Raw genomic sequence first — 18631 nt, forward strand, 5'->3', positions numbered from 1 at the left:
GTGGAGGGGCACAGAGCACATGGCCTTGCCTCCCCAGCCAGAGTTCAGCGTTGCTGACAGTCTGTCCTGTTTGCTTCCAATTGTGTTTCAAGAAGTAACACATTTCAGATGAGCACCCTCTGTGGGCCTGTCCCTCTCACCCACCACCCACTTCCCAGAGGCAGCTCTCACTGTGGGTTGGGTGTGTATCTTTGCAGTCCATGTTTTACACAGTAATACACTTTTTTTTTTTTTTTAGATGGGGTTTTGCCATGTCACCCAGGCCAGTTTCGAACTCATGGGATCAAGTGATCCGCCCACCTCGGCCTCCTAAAGTGGTAGGATTACAGGCATGAGCCACCACACCCAGCTAGTAGTAACTTTCAAAAGTGATAAATGTATGTTATACAAACCCAGATAAGTGTCTGGAGTGAAATTTTACAGCTGCTTCTCGGTGTGCCGGGCATTGTTCCCTTAGTGAGGATTGCACTTGCTCTCTCCTCACAGGACACACAGCCCTTCTCCCCAGCCAGGTTTCCTCGGCAAAAATCCCTGCACCGGGAGCCCAGGTCAGACCGGCCAGGTGTTTGCCCCACCTCGGTGCTTCTGCCCTGACCCTCGGCAGCTCTGATGTCCCAGTGGCTTCTCGCTGCTCCCCTGGCCTGGGAAGCCCCTGAGGATCAGAGCACAAACTTGGCTTGTTAGGATCCAGTCAGGAAAGAACCCTGGAGAGGCTTGTGGCCTCTGGAAGTCAGATGTCTCAACACACAAGAGGAATTCATGCACGCAGGCATCCTCACAAGGAGCATTCATGCAACTAGAAGAAAAAGCACTGTAACCACCTGCCTCCCCAGAACACACAGTGCCAGCCTGCAGTGTGAGGCACACCCACCTAAAACTAAAGCTTCATTCTGTGACATTCTGGCCTTGACGTGTAAGTTATCACTACAAAGAGAAGGGGTGTCTAACCAGGAAAAATAAGTGGGTTTTTAAAATTATTTAAATGGAAATATAATTGCAATATGCTGACAGAACTTGCAAGTGCCTAAGAATAATTAGCTGGAACAGAGTTTGAGAAGCGCTGGCCTCCCCTGTGTTCTGACAGCAGCAGAGCCTGCTTAGCAGACACGGCACTGCTGAAAGCCATAGGGTCTGGACAACGGAGTTCTCGCCAAGCTTAGGCCTCAGGCTTATCTCCTAGAAACTTATCAAATTGACCAGGGTGGCTGGAGAACTGTGGAAGTGGTTCCTTCAGTGCTGTTTTCCAAGAAGCAGAGCGTGGGCTGTGGAATCCCAGAGACCTGTGCAAACCCCAACCATCCGCTTCCTGCCCCACGTGGACGACAGCCTTCCGTGTGTGTTCCTTATCTGGAACACAGGAATCTTGATGTCCCCTCCAGGGTGCGTGAGGATTAAATGCAGTTACATATAAAATGCACCCAGCGCAGTGCCTGGCACCAAATATGCATCCGTTAGTCTTCTTCCTACATTTCCTCACCTTTCATTTTTAAGAAAACAGGGCTGCCCATGACCCTGGAGATCAGGCTTGGCTTCAGCTTCTAGAGTGGCTCCTGCTGCTGTGGATGATCCCAGCAGCGGGAGGAGATGCTGGATGGAGAGCAGTTCTCTGTTGCACTTAGGCAGGATCAGAGGAAAGTCCCATTCCCTTGTCCACACTGCCACCTCTGAGGAATCGTCCAAGTGGCACAGAACAGAAGCAAAGCGCCTTTCAGCCAGAAGGATCCAGCCCAGGTGTTTCCAGGCCCATGTGGACCCCGGGCACCTCACTGTGCCCCCACACTGCACACACAATCACTTGGACTGTGATTCAGAAGAAGCTGCATGGCCAGGCACGGTGGCTCACGCCTGTAATCCAAACACTTTGGGAGGCCGAGGTGGGCAGATCCCCTGAGGTCAGGAGTTCCAGACCATCCTGGCCAACGTGGTGAAACCCTGTCTCTACTAAAAATACAAAAATTACCTGGGTATGGTGGCGCACACTTGTAGTCCCAGCTACTCAGGAGGCTGAGGCAGGAGAATTGCTTGAACCCAGGAGGCAAAGGCTGCAGTGAGCCGAGATCACACCACTGCACTCCAGCCTGGGTGAGAGAAGGAGACTCTGTCTCAAAAAAACAAAACAAAGCAAAACAAAACAAAAAAACTGCACAGCAGCCTAGGTGGCATTCATCGTTCTCAGCAGCCTCTGGAGTGTGGGGTCAGAATGGCATCCTTTGCTTCACGGCAGTCATCCGAACAGCTACGCTTGTTGAGAGCATGTGCTCCAGAGCCCCAGCTGAGTGCAGATCTTTCGAGGGCATTAGGGAGAGCAAGAGTTTCAGAGCATCCTGCCGCTGGGTGCAAACCCCAGCTCTGCCGCCCACTTGCTGGAAGACCAGCGGAAAGTTTCCTGGCCCCGCAGAGCTGCAGTTTCCTCTTCCATGAAGCGGGGATAGCAGCACCCACCATGCAGTCTTGCTGTGAACCACAGACAAATGGGCTGAAAAGCCCCAGTCTGTGCCATCTATGAGTCGTCGATGACTCATGGCTGTGATAACTGTCATTATTTTGTTCCAGGGATCGCATTGACATCCCTTCTGGAGTTTGTTTTTGAAACTCCTTGCAGGACGCTTTGGCTGATGTTAACAGGACATCCCGAGGAGCCTCCGTTGGGCTTCACTCAGCCCCTGGTGTGCAGGCTCCCTGTGCGCCCACGCCCCAGCTATTCCTGAGCTTCCATTAGGCACCGGGGGGCTGCAGCTCCTCCACCCGGGGGGACCAGCAGTTGCAGTTCCGTCATGCTTTTCTTACCGCGACAGTCCAAGTGTTTTCTGAGCTGTAGGGAGACTCAAAGGCTTGGGCATACTGGGATAGGGTCTGTCAGATTATAGACCTTCCACCGAGAGAGCCAGCCTGCTGGAGCCCACCAGCAATGACAGAGAAACCTCTCTGAAGATGTTCCCTGCCTCCTTGACCCCAGAGAAGCCTGCAGAGGAAGCTGAAAGCGTTCACTCTGCTGCCAAAGGCTTCTGCTCCTTGGCTGCGCTGGGCCCTTAGTCTGCCTAGATGTATGTGCAGGGTTTGGGTGGGGGATTTTTTGGTTTTTGAGGCAGGTTGCTGTGTTGCCTGGGCTGGAGTGCAGTGGCGCAGTCTCGGCTCACTACAACCTCTGCCTCCAAGGCTCAAGCAATCCTACCTCAGCCTCCCAGGTAACTGGGACCACAGGTGTGCATCACCACAACCAGCTAGTTTATTTTGTATTTTTTGTAGAGACAGGGTTTTGCCATATTGCCCAGGCCGGTCTCAAACTCCTGGACTCAAGCAATCCACCTGCCTTGGTCTCCCAAAGTTCTGGGATTACAGGCATGAGCCACTCACTGCACCGGGCCGCTATGTGCAGGGTTACCAGTCAGGCTGCCTTCTCCAAATGCCTCTAAATCTGGCTTTTATGGGGCCATGGCAGTGGCCATTGAGTAAAGGAAGACACTTGTCTGAATGGCACACGGTTGCTTAAAAACCTCAGTGTTTGGGAAACCCAGTGTCCTTGGCCTTCAGGCCATGGGCTTGTGAAAGGGAAGCTACTGTGAAGTCATTCTGGCCCTTCCAGGACTGCTCTTCACACAGAATCCTCAACTAGCCTGCCTTATGCTGGGGAGGGACAAGTTATTTGACAAGAACATTGTAGCCAGAACTGGTGTGTTGTAGCCAGAACTGGTGTGTTGTAGCCAGAACTGGTGTGTTGTAGCCAGAACTGGTGTGTTGTAGCCAGAACTGGTGTGTTGTAGCCAGAACTGGTGTGTTGCAAAGAGCAGAAGCTGGCAGGCCAGCTCAGAGCCAGAGCAGGTGGTGAGGAGGTATGAGAGCGGCTCTGAGACCCACGCGAGAAGTGCGGTGGGCAGGAGCTGAGGTGGTCCTCTCCTCCTCTTGGGCCACATGAGCCCTTCTCTGCATGTCTCTGACTCTAGCGTCCCCATGGACTGCCTCTGAGGCCACCATCCTTGCAGCTATGCAGCCTTGCGCTCCTGGGGCCTCTAGCCAAACCACCAGTGCTGGATCCCTCAGACCGTGTTCCAGCCTGGCCCACCTGCCTGCGGCTGAGTGGCCTTCAGCTAGGGTCCCCAGTATGATCTCAGAGCTATTGAGAGGATTTGGTGACATAATCCAAGAAAAGTGGCTGGCACCTGAGTAAATGTTAATTATGACTATTATTATTTCTACTACACTTTTGAGACAAGACATAAGCCAGGAAATGGCAAACATGTTTAGCTTCCCAGGCCCATACCCACGGACTGCTGAAAGCACATGAAGACACAGTGCAGGAATCAATCAGTAATGTCTGCGAGGAGGAGGGAGCGATGACACGGGGACCAAATATTTCCCGTCCTTGAATAAGCATTTCTCCTTTTCACCCCCTCACCCTATGAGATCATTTAGGATCTGGTCAGCTCTGATGAGACAGGCCAGGATCCCGTGGGTAGGAGGGGCTGTGGACACAGCAGTTCCCAGACAAAGAGGCCACAGAAGGCCAAGCAGTGACCCTGGCCAGTGACAAGGGCAATGTGGACTAGTGGTCAAGGGCACAGGCCTTGACCTTGAACCTGGACTTGAGCTCTGATCACCACGCCCACCCTCAGTGACTTAAGGGTAGGCAGCATTTCACTTCTTGGAGATTCATTTTCCCCAGCTGTAAAGTAGTGGATAATAGTTCCTACCTGCCACGAGGATTAAACGAGGTCACATCTGTTAAGCACCTGGCAAATTATAGGTGCCCAATAAATGCAGTCTCCCCTTTCTTCCTTAGCCCTGGGGCCAGGCGTGGTGGAGTATCGGGTCAGAAGGTAACTCTCATTGCTGTTCTAAAACAATTCCGTTGGCTCCTATATTAGTTTCCTGTGGCTGCTGCAACACATCACAAGCCGGGTGGCTTAAAATAGCTGAAATGTATTCTCATCCCACCGTTCTGGGGCCAGAAGTCTGAAATCACGGTGTCCACAGGCAGCATTCCCTCTGGAGGCTCTGGGGAGAAGCCTGCCCCGCCTCTCCTGGCTTCTGGTGGCCCCCTCGTGCTTCGCTATGGCTGTATCACTCCCATCTCTGCCTCCGCCCCATACGGCCTTCCCTCTAGGGCTTCCTGTTTCTCCTTCTCTTAGAAGGACTTGTCCTTGAATGAGGGCGCACCCTGACCCAGGATCATCTCATCCTGTGATCCTTACCTTAGTTACACTACAAACACCTATTTCCAAATAAGGTCCCACGCACAGGTTCTGTGGGTGAGGACTTGGACAGATTGTTCAGGGGGGGACACCATTCCACCCGCTACGGCTGCTTCCAGAGCGAGTGTGGCAGGAGGTGATTCTTCATGCCATGGGCCACCACACACTCACAGATCCTAAATGATCTCATAGGGTGAGGGGGTGAAAAGGAGAAATGCTTATTCAAGGACGGGAAATATTTGGTCCCCGTGTCATCGCTCCCTCCTCCTCGCAGACATTACTGATTGATTCCTGCACTGTGTCTTCATGTGCTTTCAGCAGTCCGTGGGTATGGGCCTGGGAAGCTAAACATGTTTGCCATTTCCTGGCTTATGCCTTGTCTCAAAAGTGTAGTAGAAATAATAATAGTCATAATTAACATTTACTCAGGTGCCAGCCACTTTTCTTGGATTATGTCACCAAATCCTCTCAATAGCTCTGAGATCATACTATTAATCCCATCCTCAAGATGGTGTATGGGTTGAATTCTGTCCCAAAAAAGATGCATCCTAACCCCCCCTACCTCAGCATGTGACCTTATTTGGAAATAGAGTTGTTGCAGATGTAACTAGTTCAGATGAGGTCATATAGGAGTTGGGTGGGCCCCTAATCCGATGTGACTGGTGTCCTTACAGGAAGAGAGGACTCGGCCATGTGAAGACAGAAGGAGAGACTGGAGTGAGGAACCTTCAGCCTAAGGAACACAGGGATTTCCAGCCATCACCTGCAGCCAGGAGAGAGGCTAGGAACAGATTCTCCTTCACAGCCTGGAGAGGAACCAACCCTGTCAATCCCTTGATTTCAGACTTACAACTTCTAGAATTGTGAGAGAATGAGTGTCTATTGCTTAAGCCCCCGAGTTTATGGTGCTTTGTTCCATCAGTCACAGGAAACTAGTACAGATTTTGAGACCAGACAGATGTGTCACGCGCCCAAGGTCAAATGCTCGGAAGAGGTCAAACCGGGATTTGAACTTGGGCTGGTGGGCATCACAGGAACCGGCAGCTGCTACTCAGCCCCAGTGGCTGGCTGCCCTGCGCAGGCTAGATACCATGTGGCCAGGCTCCCCACTTTTCAAAAGAAGCCACAAATTCCAGTGTCTGTGAAATCTCCAGATTTAAAAATTGTTGGCAAATTGAAAATCTGAAACACCACTGTTCAGGGCTCGGGAAATACAGAGGGGCTGCGCGCACGCGTGGTTTGTCTGAACACTGTAGATGTGTCAGATGCTGGAGCCAAACAGTCTCCACAGTGCAGAGCGATGGCTGGAGCCGGACAAGATGATGTTCACTGGAATAATCCACGGACCTGTCACCGGGTGCCGGAAGCCAGCCTCATGCAGACAGGCTCCAGGGGAGTGGCTCGGCGCGGGGTCAGCAGACTGGTAACAGCAGGACTCGGCCGAGGCCCTAACGGTTTGGGGTTGCATTAATTGAGGGAGAGTGTCTAGAGTGAAGGAGGTAATAGTCCTCTTCTGTTCTCTGTGGCTCACACCCTACCTGGAATCGATCCTTTGTTTCTCTCCAGGAGCCACACTTTAAGGATGCAGGAGGCTGGGCACAGTGGCTTACACCTGTAATCCCAACACTTTGGGAGGCTGAGGCAGATGGATGACTTGAGGTCAGGAGTTTGAGACCAGCCTGGCCAACATGGCAAAACCTTGTCTCTACTAAAAACATAAAAATTAGCCGGGCATGGTGGCAGGCACCTGTAGTCCCAGCTACACCGAAGGCTGAGGCAGGAGAATCACTTGAACCCGGGCAGCAGAAGGTTGCAGTGAGCTGAGATTGTGCCACTGCACTCCAGCCTGGGCGACAGAGCTAGAGTGTCCTGAAAAAAAAAAAGGGGGGATGCAGGAAAAACTAGCTCATATCCAGAGAGGGTACCATGAGGAGGGCTGGAGCGGGCCTCTCAGAGCAAGCCTAGCAGTGTACCCAAGACACATGTAGATGATGGGCTACCCAAGATGTTAGCAGCATCCTGAGGGGTTGTCGGCCTGTCTTGGAGGGTGCTGGCTTAAGGGTTGAGCCTCAGACTGCAGGGTGTGTTTGGGAAGCAGCTGCCTACAGCTCTGCTCATTAAAGAAAGAAGAGAGTGAGCTGGTTCTTCTGGCCCCAGCAATAATGACAGAACGACCTGGAGTATGGTCCCTGCAGCCCTTCCCAGATAGAGTTCTCATTCTCCAAACGTGGACACCTGGAGGGACACGGCCTTACATAGCCACCAGCAGGCCATGGACGGACATTGCCCAGCCCACGTTGCTGCCACAGGTGGACACTCAGAGCCAGAGAGAGGGAAGATGGGGTGCTGGTGGGAATGGGTGTGGACTGGAATGGTCTAGAGGTGTGGGGGCCTGAGACATCTTGTGACGTGGGTAGCTTCTTCATGAGGCCGAAGGTGTACTGGCCTCTGGGTGTTTCAGAAGAACGGCCCTGGCAATGTGCAAGTACAGCTCCAGCAGGGACGCCAAATCAACTGTCAAAACCGAGCCACTGCCACCCCACAAAGCCAGAAAAAGCTTCTGCGTGACAACCTTGGGCGAGTCAGCCCTCAGCCTCTGCATCCCCCACCACAGACCAAGGCTCCCGGACCCCCCAGCCCAAGCACTCCACGTGGTCCCCTCTGTGTGCCTGGATACATCGGGATCCTTGGGTGTCACCGGGGATTCCTGCCCTGTCACACAGGGTAAGTTACTGGTAATTACTCAGCTGTGAGAGCTCCTGATCATCAGAGCCTTCAAACAGAAATGCGGTTATTTTTCCCAGCAGACCCTGACCAGCCTCTGTTTTTCTCTATAATGCTGGTCGGCCAGGCACAGCGATCTTGGCAACAGATTTTGCGAAATAAACTTGGTTGGTGGATCCCAGTCAACAAAATGCTTTTCTATCTGTTACCCACTTCCTCCTGCCTGTGAAGGGGCAGTGCTCTCTCCTCCTTACAGGTGAGGCTCTGAGAGGTGGAGTGACTTACCCAGGGACTCACAGCCAGGATATGAGGACCTGGGATGTAAGCCCAAGCCTTTGACCAGGAAGGTGACGTCACTCACCCACCTTCCCTGATCGTCAGAGACCCGGACAGAAGCCTCCTGTCTCCCAGAGGAGCTAGTCCCACTGACTGCCCTGACCTGCTCCCATCCCACTAGGGACACTGTCCAGGGGAGGGAGCGCACCCCACGAGGGGCTTGGTGTGAAGTCTGCTGGGTGGTTTTGTCACCATTGCAGATGGTGCCAGATGAGCCGGGCCCCACGCAGGAAGCCAGACTGTCAGGAGTTCAGATTCAGCCAACAAACAGACCCATAGGACCCACTGTGCCCCAGGCTGGGTGCTGAGTTACAGCTGTGCACACAGTGGACGTGATCCCTGCCCCACAGAGCTCACACTCTGGTGGGGAAAGAGTCATAACTAATTCAAGTAGGAGGTGTATGGCCACATCCTGTGATCAGCGTCCCTGGTGTCTAGTGCCGTGCTATTCTGATGCCCACACGTGGGGAAAGCTGAGGTCAGGAGCTGGTCATTCCCATGCCCAAGGGTTAAGTGGCAGAGCCAGGATTCAAACCCTGGTCTGCCACACTCCAGAGCCCTCGCTCGGTGTGAGCAGGCAGAAGAGGGGTGGGAGAACCTTCTAGGCAAAGGGCTCAGCTTGAGCCAAGCCCCAGGGGCTGCTCTGTTCCTTATCTGGAGCCCGCTGCCTCCACTGCTTGTCCCACTTACCCTCACCGGGGATGCTGGAAACTGACAGACACATCCATTTTGCCAGTGAGTTCCCACAGGATTTTAAAGGACTTCTTCAGGACACTAGAGCCCTGGTGTCCCCGAGGCTGCAGAGCAACAGCTGCTCCCCAGGCACAGTGTCGAAAGGCAGAGCTGGATTTCAGGGTGTGCTGAGTAAAGGGCCGATCGGTCCCGCACTTTAGAAGCTCACTGGGTAGAGGGAGGTTACAGGAAGTTCAGGGACTCCACCACTTCCTTAGCTCATCATTCATGTCCCAACAGGCTGCAGCCTGTCTCCCTACCAGCTAAGGCAGAGACGCAAGCAGGACAGAATCATTGCCCACTCCAAACATGGCTCCTTGGCTGCATCTGGGAAACGGGTTCCATTAGGTGGTGTGTGGAGTGTCTCAAACATCTTAAGAGTGATGGTGAACGCACCAGTGCCTCTGCAGCATGGGCCAGAGTTCCTCAGTCTCCCCTCCTGGTTTGCTATCACAGGGGCCCCTGGTGAATAGTCTGGGTGGCTCATCCCAGCAGGTGTTCAAACTCAAAAGCTGGGTGGCTAAAAACTGCCCGCCTGCACCAAACCACCATCAGAAGTGGTCTTGATCAGCCAGGGCAACAGAAGCCAGCTCTGCCTCACGTAGAAAAGAAATGTATTGGCCAATATTGAGGGCTGGAAGCCCAGGCCACAAGCAGAACGGGAGCCAGGGCAGTTCAGGGGACCTGGGCAGTAGAGCCTGAAGCCAGCCGTCTTCAGGATGCTGTGAGCGTGAATGAACCAGCTCTAGCCAGTAACCCATCCTCGCTCAGTGCATGGAGGGGTCTTTAGGGAAATTCAGAGAAAATTCAGGATTGAAGTAGACTGGGCAAGGCACTGATGTCATTCATTCTTTCATATTCATTTCAATAAATATTTGTGGGCACCTGCTGTGTGCACAGCCTGTTCTAGGCACTGGGGTTCAATCTCATTTTGTTGTTGGTTTTGAGACTGGGTCTCGTTCTGTTGCCCAAGCTGGCAACGTGGCATGATCTTGGCTCACTGCAACGTCTGCCTCCTGGGCTCAGGTGATCCTCCCACCTCAGCCTCCTGAGTGGCTGGGACTACAAGTGCACGCCACCATGCCTGGCTAATTTTTGTATTTTTGTAAAGACAGAGTTTTGCAGTCTTGCTCAGGCTGGTGTCGAACTCCTGGGCTCAAGTGATCCTCCTGCCTCAGCCTCCCAAAGTGCTGGGATTCCAGGTGTGAGCCACCACACCCAGCTGGATTCAGTGTATTTGGAGAGACAGACACCAAAGGAGAAACCAATAAGATCATTTCTGGTGTGTTGAAAATGAGACAACCCCATGGAGATTGTATCTCATGGGAAGAAGTAAATCCTCAAAAAGAAATTGAAGCAGTTGGATGGTAGGTCCCCAAACAGCAAATATCCAAAAAGGCATCCCGCCCATTCTGGCCCCAGGGCAGGGATCAGGATTCAGATTCCAGAACTAGACTAGAATTTGAATCTAGCCTCGGCCACTTTCTCATCACGACCCGGGGCAAGTCACTTCATCTCTCCAAGCCTGCAAAACAGGGATAATCACTCTTCCCTGGTTGCTGAGACCAAACGAGGTCATACATGCAGTGCCGGCCACGCAGGGATCATCGAGTTCCATCCCAAGAACTCGATCACATCCTGGGTGCATGTGCACACACACCCACACACGTACAGACACACGCACACACATGCATGCATGCACAGTGGGGCACCCAAGCTGATGCCCGCTCCTCGAGGCTGGGGCCTACGCCTCCCTGACCCTCTGGTGTATTCAATTATAATTGTAGCCACATTCATTCCTCCCTCCTTCTAGGTAAGGTTTATTAAAATACCCAGTCACAGAAATAGCCCTGCTCCCTGACAGCAGCCAACCCACAGCGAAGCCACGCTTCCTTGAACCCTCCCCCAAACCCCAACACATGCCAAAACCCTATAATAAGCCCTCGCACAGACCCTCTTCCTGAGCACCCCATGGTGCGCGAGCTCCCTTGTTGCAACAAGACAATGAATCTGACTTTGTTCGACTACAGGTGTGTTCTTGGTGGTGTTTGGCTGCAGGACACTTTAAACTGTAAACCCAAAAATGTCCCCTGTACAAAACGTTTGCAGCCACCTCAGGGGACGGGAGCTGGAACTGGTTTGTCACACAACTGGAAACAGCACCCCAGGGAACAATGCAATCAAAAGGAGGTGGTTGGCCGGGCGCGGTGGCTCACGCCTGTAATCCCAGCACTTTGGGAGGCCGAGGCGGGCGGATCACAAGGTCAGGAGATCAAGACCATGGTGAAACCCCATCTCTACTAAAAAATAGAAAAAAATCAGCCGGGCGCAGTGGCGGGCGCCTGTAGTCCCAGCTACTGGGGAGGCTGAGGTAGGAGAATGGTGTGAACCCAGGAGGCGGAGCTTGCAGTGAGCCGAGATTGCGCCACTGCACTCCAGCCTGGGCGACAGAGCGAGACTCCGTCTCAAAAAAAAAAAAAAAAAAAAAAAAAAAAGGAGGTGGTTTCCAGAGCTGCAGTCCCTAGACTGGGGATGGAGTGGGGGTGCGGGATGTCACCATTTCTCACCGGCTTTAGTCTTAACTTTTCGTGCTTTAATGTGAAATGTAATTATAGATTCTGAGTTATGGTGGTGAGCTCGTCAGGGCTAATTAATTAGTCAGATTTATAAGTATTTGGTTCTCAGAGATCAATGATCGTGATGTGTTGCCTGAGAGCTCTGAAAAATCCCCTTTCTGCTAGTTAGTTTCCTTGGGGAGTGGTGGGGTTGGGAGAGCTGCTTTTGTTTGGGGGGCTGCTTGAGAGGGACAGCCTGACCACTCTCAAGCAGTCTGGAGACCATCGCTGCCTCTGAAGTCCCCACACCTTTGAGATCTGTGAGGGCTCTGCCCTAGGAATCCAGAAATGTCAAATAGAGGCCACTTGTCCCACTACCTCTCCCAAAGGCCATGGCAGACATTAGTAATGGATTCCCAAACCCCTCCCTGTTGAATCTGGACCCAGCACAGGCTGTCAGGCAATCACTTGGAAGTGGCGTCTCCTTCCTACCCCTGGGATAAGTCCTTCCCTGCTCTCAGCAGAACAGAAGAGAAAGGAAACTGAATTTTGACACCAGAAGCTGGGATTTAGGTGGGTTTTGCCACTTGCTGACTGGCACACTGGGCTCATCACACTACCTATTGAGGTGCCACTTATCCAGGAAAAGTTACGGTGATAATCCAGGATGAAAATCTCTATGAGATCACAAACGTGAAAGTTATTTGTCTACTCTCAACCCCTGTACAAGATAAAGATGCATCAACCAACAGAGGAGGAAGAGAGATGCCAACATCTCAACAGAGCGGGGAAAAGCTAGTGCAGTGATCCCCCAGGGGCAGCTCAGTGGGGGCAGGTTCCTTTTTCTTCCCTCCTCTGTTACCCTAGAATGGAAGCCAGGCTTCTACATGCAGGCTGGACTCTGCACAGCCAGCTGCCTCCGACAGGGAACACGGTGCACATTCTCCAGGCTTCCAGACTTCAGGGGACCCTGATGGCTTTGGCTACTGGAAGGCACCCTCCCCACGTGAGGGGGCTGGAATGTGGCATGGAGTATCACCCTCCAAGGAGCTTCTCTCTTGTCTCCAGCCATCCCACAGGAGGTAGATGATTTTACAGGCAGAGAAACCACTTGTCAGTTTCTTTTCATTCATGTGTATCACACGGTAAGCCTTTGTCAAATCCAGTCCAAATTCATTGTAGAAAAATTAGAAAATCCAGACAAAATGAAAATGAACGTTAAAACCGCCCATCTTCCCACCACTGAGAGATACCTATTAGTAACACATGCATTTTTCTATGGTGTATATAAACACATGTATGTTTCTTTTTAGGATTTGGGTCATTCTATATGTAACATTTTGTAATTTGGGTTTCCTTTTTCACTTAATAATAGTGAACACTCTTTCATAGTAGTAAATATGTAGACACCATCATTTTCAGTGGCTTTATGGTATTTCTTACAGTCCCTTATGGTTAATATTTTACTTATTTAACTATCCAGCTCCCTATTGTTGGGCATTGGTTTCCAATTTTTCACTGCAATGAGCTGCACTTTTCTGCACTGGAAAAAACAAGAACAAAAACAAAAACCCTTGCAGTTTCACCCGTATGTCTATTTCCTGCACTGAAATAACAAAAACAGAAAAGCCAAAAAAACTTGTAGCTCCACCTATGTGTCTATTTCCTTCAGAAAAATTCTCAGACACAGAATTGCAAGACCGTAAGGTACACACATCTCTAGGACTTTCATGCACATTGCCAAATTGCCCTCCCGAAAGTTCGTACCGATCTCCACTCCCCACAACCGTGAGAGAGTCAACATTTCTCTCTCCCCGCTGAAGTCGGCAGGTGGAAAGCCATAGGCTCAGAACTCTTTCCAGCTGCTGGGATCCTGCAGCTGGACCCCTAAGGACCATAGAAATACAGTTCTTTCTCTTCCACTCCCCAGTCAAAGCACCTTGCAAGAGCTCCTGGCCGGGCCAGGGCAGAGTCCTGAGGCCACCTGGCATGCCCACTCACAGACCTTACCTCCTCCCTCTCCACGTGCACGCCTGGATGTCTTTTCTCAAGGCCTGATGCTCACACCTCGTGGCAGGGTAGCAGGCTTTTGAGTTATAGTGAACCTTATTTCCCTCTACAGCTCCCACGGAGTTAACAGATGTACGCACGTCTGAGGCAGTCATGCGGCAAGAGACTTTGGGCCCAATTCTTTCTGTTTTGACAGTGTGTAATCGAGGTGAAGCCATAAATTTTATAAACAAGAATAAACGACCCTTAGCAACATATGTCTGCTCGACCCTTCCAAGGTGATTGTAAATAAAGGCACCTGCTGACCAGTGAGGGCCATGGGCACTGCAGATGGCCAGTGATGAGGGCTGAAGGACCGGTGCCTTGGGAGCTCGCACTGGGAGGCATTTCGGTGGTGAGGGGCGGGGGAAGAGGTCACCTAGCTCCCCGCCCCAGTCCTGAGTCAGTTGGACACCTTCATGCCACTTACGCACTCCGTTCTCCAGGGTGCCTTTGCCCCGTGCCGCCTTGAATTGGCACTTGCTTCTCATTCTTCCTCAGAGAGAGCACTTGTAGCTGTGGCAACTAGGTTCCTCCTGGGGGTTTGTTTTTGAGACAGGGTCTCGCTTTGTTGCCTGGTCTGGAGTGTAGAGGCACAATCATAGCTCACTCGGCCTCGAGCTCCTGGGCTAAAGTGATGCTTTCACCTCAGTCTTGAGTAGCTGGAACTACAGGTGCTCACATCAATCCTGGGCTTTTTGTTTTGTTTTTTAAGAAACAGGGTCTCTGGCCGGGCACGGTGGCTCATGCCTGTAATCCCAGCACTTTGGGAGGCCAAAGCGGGTGGATCACGAGGTCAGGAGATCAAGACCATCCTGGCTAACACAGTGAAACCATGTCTCTACTAAAAATACAAAAAATTAGCCAGGCATGGTGGCGGGCGCCTGTAGTCCCAGCTACTCAGGAGGCTGAGGCAGGAGAATGGTGTGAACCCGGGAGGCGGAGCTTGCAGTGAGCCAAGACAGTGCCACTGCACTCCAGCCTGGGCGACAGAACGAGACTCCATCTCAAAAAGAAAAAAGAAAGAAAGAAAGAGGGCCTCACTATGTTGCCCAGGCTGATCTCCTGGCCTCAAGCGATCCTCCCGCTTTGGTCTCTCAACGTGTCAGAATTGCAGGCAAGAGCCACCATGCCCAGCCCCTCCTAGGTTTTTGGTAGTCCCTTCTCTTCCCCAGAGAAGAAGCCCTGCCCCACTTGATTGCCAGTCACACCCTCACTGCCAACTGTGCCAGGGTGGCCACCCCAGGGGGACCTGAAGAGCAGGGTCCTTGTCTTGGCTTTGCCGCTGCCCACAGGGAGCATGCTGGAGACAGATCCGAGTTCAAATCCAAGTTGGACCTCTTCCTGTCTGCGTGACACCAGCCAAGGTGCCGTCTCCCTGTGCCTCAGTTTCTGAGTCTATGACGCAAAGGTACTGTTGTCCACTTGGTGGGGCTGTTGTGGGGAATACATGCCAAGCGTGCAAGGAAGGTGCTCTCCAAGGTTAGCTGTGCTGAGATGGTTTCAAAAGCTCTGGTGATACGGAGAGCTCAGTACGTGTCAGCTGTTGATAATGATATCATTATAATCAGCGTCACCCCTGTGGACACTGTGTGACTTTGAGCAAGTGACTTCACCCTCTGAGCCCCTGTTACCTCACCTGTGAAATGGGGAGGATAACTGTACGTACCTTGTAGGGTTCTGAGAACTAGAAAGACATGAGCACCTGGCATTGTGGTACAATTGAGCTCTATATTAGAGCTAGGTGTTGAGGAAATGCCTGTCATGGTGCTTCGAGGCACAGAGCCCTGATTTAAAGCCTGGTTCTGCCTCCTAGAGTTGTCTGACCTTGAGAAACTCCTATCTCCTCTCTGGGCCTCAGTTGCCTCATTTGTAAGTTGGGGGTGATAATATTAAGAGTTCCACCTTCACGGGCTCTTGATTAAATGAACTATTGAATGTAAGCTTCTTAGCAAGATGCCTGGACGTAATCAGTGCTCTATGTGTGGTCCTTACTAAGATTTATTATTAAGTTCTCCTCTCTGCTGGGCGCAGTGGCTCATGCCCATAATCTCAGCACTTTGGGAGGCCAAGGCAGGTAGATCACTTGAGGCCAGGAATTTGAGACCAGCCTGGCCAACATGGCAAAACCTGTCTCTACTAAAAATACAAAAAAAAATTAGCCAGGTGTCGTGGTGCACGCCTATAATCCCAGCTACTCAGGAGGCTGAGGCAGGAGGATCACTTGAACCCAGGAGGTGGAGGTTGCAGTGAGCCGAGATCACGCCACTACACTCTAGCCTGGGTGACAGAGTAAGACTTGGTCTCAAAAAAAAAAAAAAAAAAAAAGAGGCCGGGCACTGAGGCTCACACCTGTAATCCCAGCACTTTGGGAGGCCGAGGCAGGCAGATCACCTGAGGTCGGGAATTTGAGGCCAGCCTGGCCAACATGGTGAAACCCCATCTCTATTAACGATACAAAAAATTAGCTTGGCGTGGTGGCGCGCACCTGTAATCCCAGCTACTCAGGCAGCTGAGGCAGGAGAACCACTTGAAGCCAGGAGGCAGAGGTTGTAGTGAGCCATTGCACTCCATGCCTGGGTGACAGGGCGAGACTCCATCTCAAAAAAAAAAAAAAGTTCTCCTCTCCAGGCCTCAGTTTCCTCATTTGTAAAATGAGAGCAATGATGTCTGAGACCGCGCTCAGCTCTCATTGTTCTGCAAGTCACTCTCCTTTTCACTTCGGCCCTGTTTGCTGAAGCCACATCCCCGCCTTCTCATCTGATTGTGCCTGGCCACCTCTGGAGGCCACCTGTCTCCCCCACCCTCTCGGCAAGCCTGAGGGACCAGAGGCGCTGCCAGGCTGTCTGGGGATGAGCTATTAGAACGTGCTTTCGAAAGGGTCAAATATGACTGAACAACGATGGCTACTTTTTTGGAACTGCTATCATGCCTGGGCCTGCGAACTTATTTCTGAACTCTTGGAAATTGGTATTATTATCCCATTATACGATAAAGAGGCTTTGAGTGGTTCAACCATTTGCTTAAGGAGATGCTGGAAGTGACAAAGATGGAATCTGAATTCAAATAGTAATAATAGCAAACAACTGTAATAACAGGAGTTAACATTTGCCAGGGGGTGATATTACTCTTTTAAGTATTACCTCATTAAACAATCCCAGTGACCCATGGGGTGGATGTTACGATTCCCATTCTATAGATGGAGGAGCAAGACCGAGAGAGATGGAATGACTTGGCCAGTCACCAAGGTAGGAGGTGACAGAGCTGGCCTTGAACCTGAGCCTGCCTGGGACCAATGCCCAAGCCAGCTGTTTGACAGTCCTTCCCCACACCCCACAACCCTACAAGCATCAAAGGTCACCCAGCAGCCTCTCCCAGCCAGCCCTAAGTGCACCTACTCACACTTCCAGGCTGGGGCTATCTGACCCTGAAACAGGCTGCTGAAGGTGGCCTTGGGAATCCCAGCTTAGCTCCCAAAGAGGGTTGCGTGGGTTCCCTTAGAAAATTGATTCTTACCAGGAGGTTCCATGGACTTCCTACGACTGGATGCAAATTTGTGAATGTGTGTGTGTGCATTCCAAAGGTGACAAACCAGAGCTTGAGAAGTTTCTGATTCTGTGGAATGGGAGAACACGAGGGACGTCCCCAAAGTTTCTAGGTCTCTGCAACCTGCCTGTCCCTGCCTCTGTGGGACTTTAGCACCATCTTGCAGGAGGACTCGCAGAGAAGAAAAGCAATAGGCCAAAGCAAGTTCAAACTGTGCCACCCTCCCCTAGCTGGACTGACTGCAAAGATGCATTTATTCCAGCTTGTGTCGGTATTGCCAGATTCCCAGCCCCGCCAGAGGGGAGGCATGAGCCACAAATCCTTCCGGGCACTGATTTATGTAGCATTCATGCGGAATTCATTATACAAAGAATTTTATTCAATTAAACTTGAAATGCATCTGGATTCTTAAAGGTTCAGTAGTGATCACTGGGACAGGGCGATCATAAAACTGGATGGGCTGTCGGAAGGTGTCGAGGCAGCGGCAAGGGTGACATTGCCGCTGACGGGGGCTTCCGAACCAGGGACGTTTGTCATTGGGATGTGTTACAAGTTCGGGCTGTGGAAATTACTCGGTGAAAAATGCACATTAACAATAGCCATGAAATATCAGTTAAGGGAAACTAGGTTGAGAAATGAAGACAGCAGGATCTATCAGAGCCTGGCATTGTTCACTGCAGCCCAGGTAGTGATTAAAACGACTGTCAAGCGGCGGTGGGTGGGAGCCGAGGAGCACGGGGCCGTGAGTGACGAGGCCGCGTCCGGGGCCCACATCTTGGTGCTGACTCCCCAGGACAACTCGGTTCCCCACCTAATGCCTCCATCCAGGGCTGCTATGGGGTTCAAATGAGATAATGTCTGTGGAACACTTGGCTCAGGGCACTGCATGTAGCAAGCCCTTCCACAGTGCGGGCTGGTGTCACTGTTACTGCGGGCTTCTCTCCGAGGGAACAGCCAACTGCCAGCTTGTCTCTGGAAATGACACTAAATACCCCATTCCAGGGAGCCTGACCTGGAGGACGGGGAGGCATTTTCAAGGGTGCAAAATGTAAGGAAGTGCCCACAACCCACAAACTCAGTGATCGAGTAATATTTGTGTGCAATATTTTCCAAAATGAAATTATGAAAAAAATCTACGACAAGCAAGGAATCACGACTTTAAATAAAAGCAGACTGCTGTGTGTTTCAAAACCCATGTTTCCATGCAGTGGGCTGGAGCGTTTCTGAGAGTTGGCAATGGTGTGCACACACTGGGCAGCGCGGGCTTCACAGTCATGTTTCTTGATTGTAGGGCTTTTATTAACTTTCCCCACCTGGTTCAAAATATGCGAGGATATTTGCTCAGTGTACACATGGGGACGCATCTTTGCTTTTGCCTTGGGCTCTTGATAGAGCTTTTGAAAGGCGCTGCAGAAGAGCAAATGTTTTAAACACCCCATCCTCCCAGCCCCCAAAGCAAGCTTTCTCCATTTTTCCCAGGCTGGTGGCACATGAGAGAAA

Source organism: Chlorocebus sabaeus, chromosome 11, assembly GCF_047675955.1.
Source record: "Chlorocebus sabaeus isolate Y175 chromosome 11, mChlSab1.0.hap1, whole genome shotgun sequence".
NCBI lineage: Eukaryota > Metazoa > Chordata > Mammalia > Primates > Cercopithecidae > Chlorocebus > Chlorocebus sabaeus.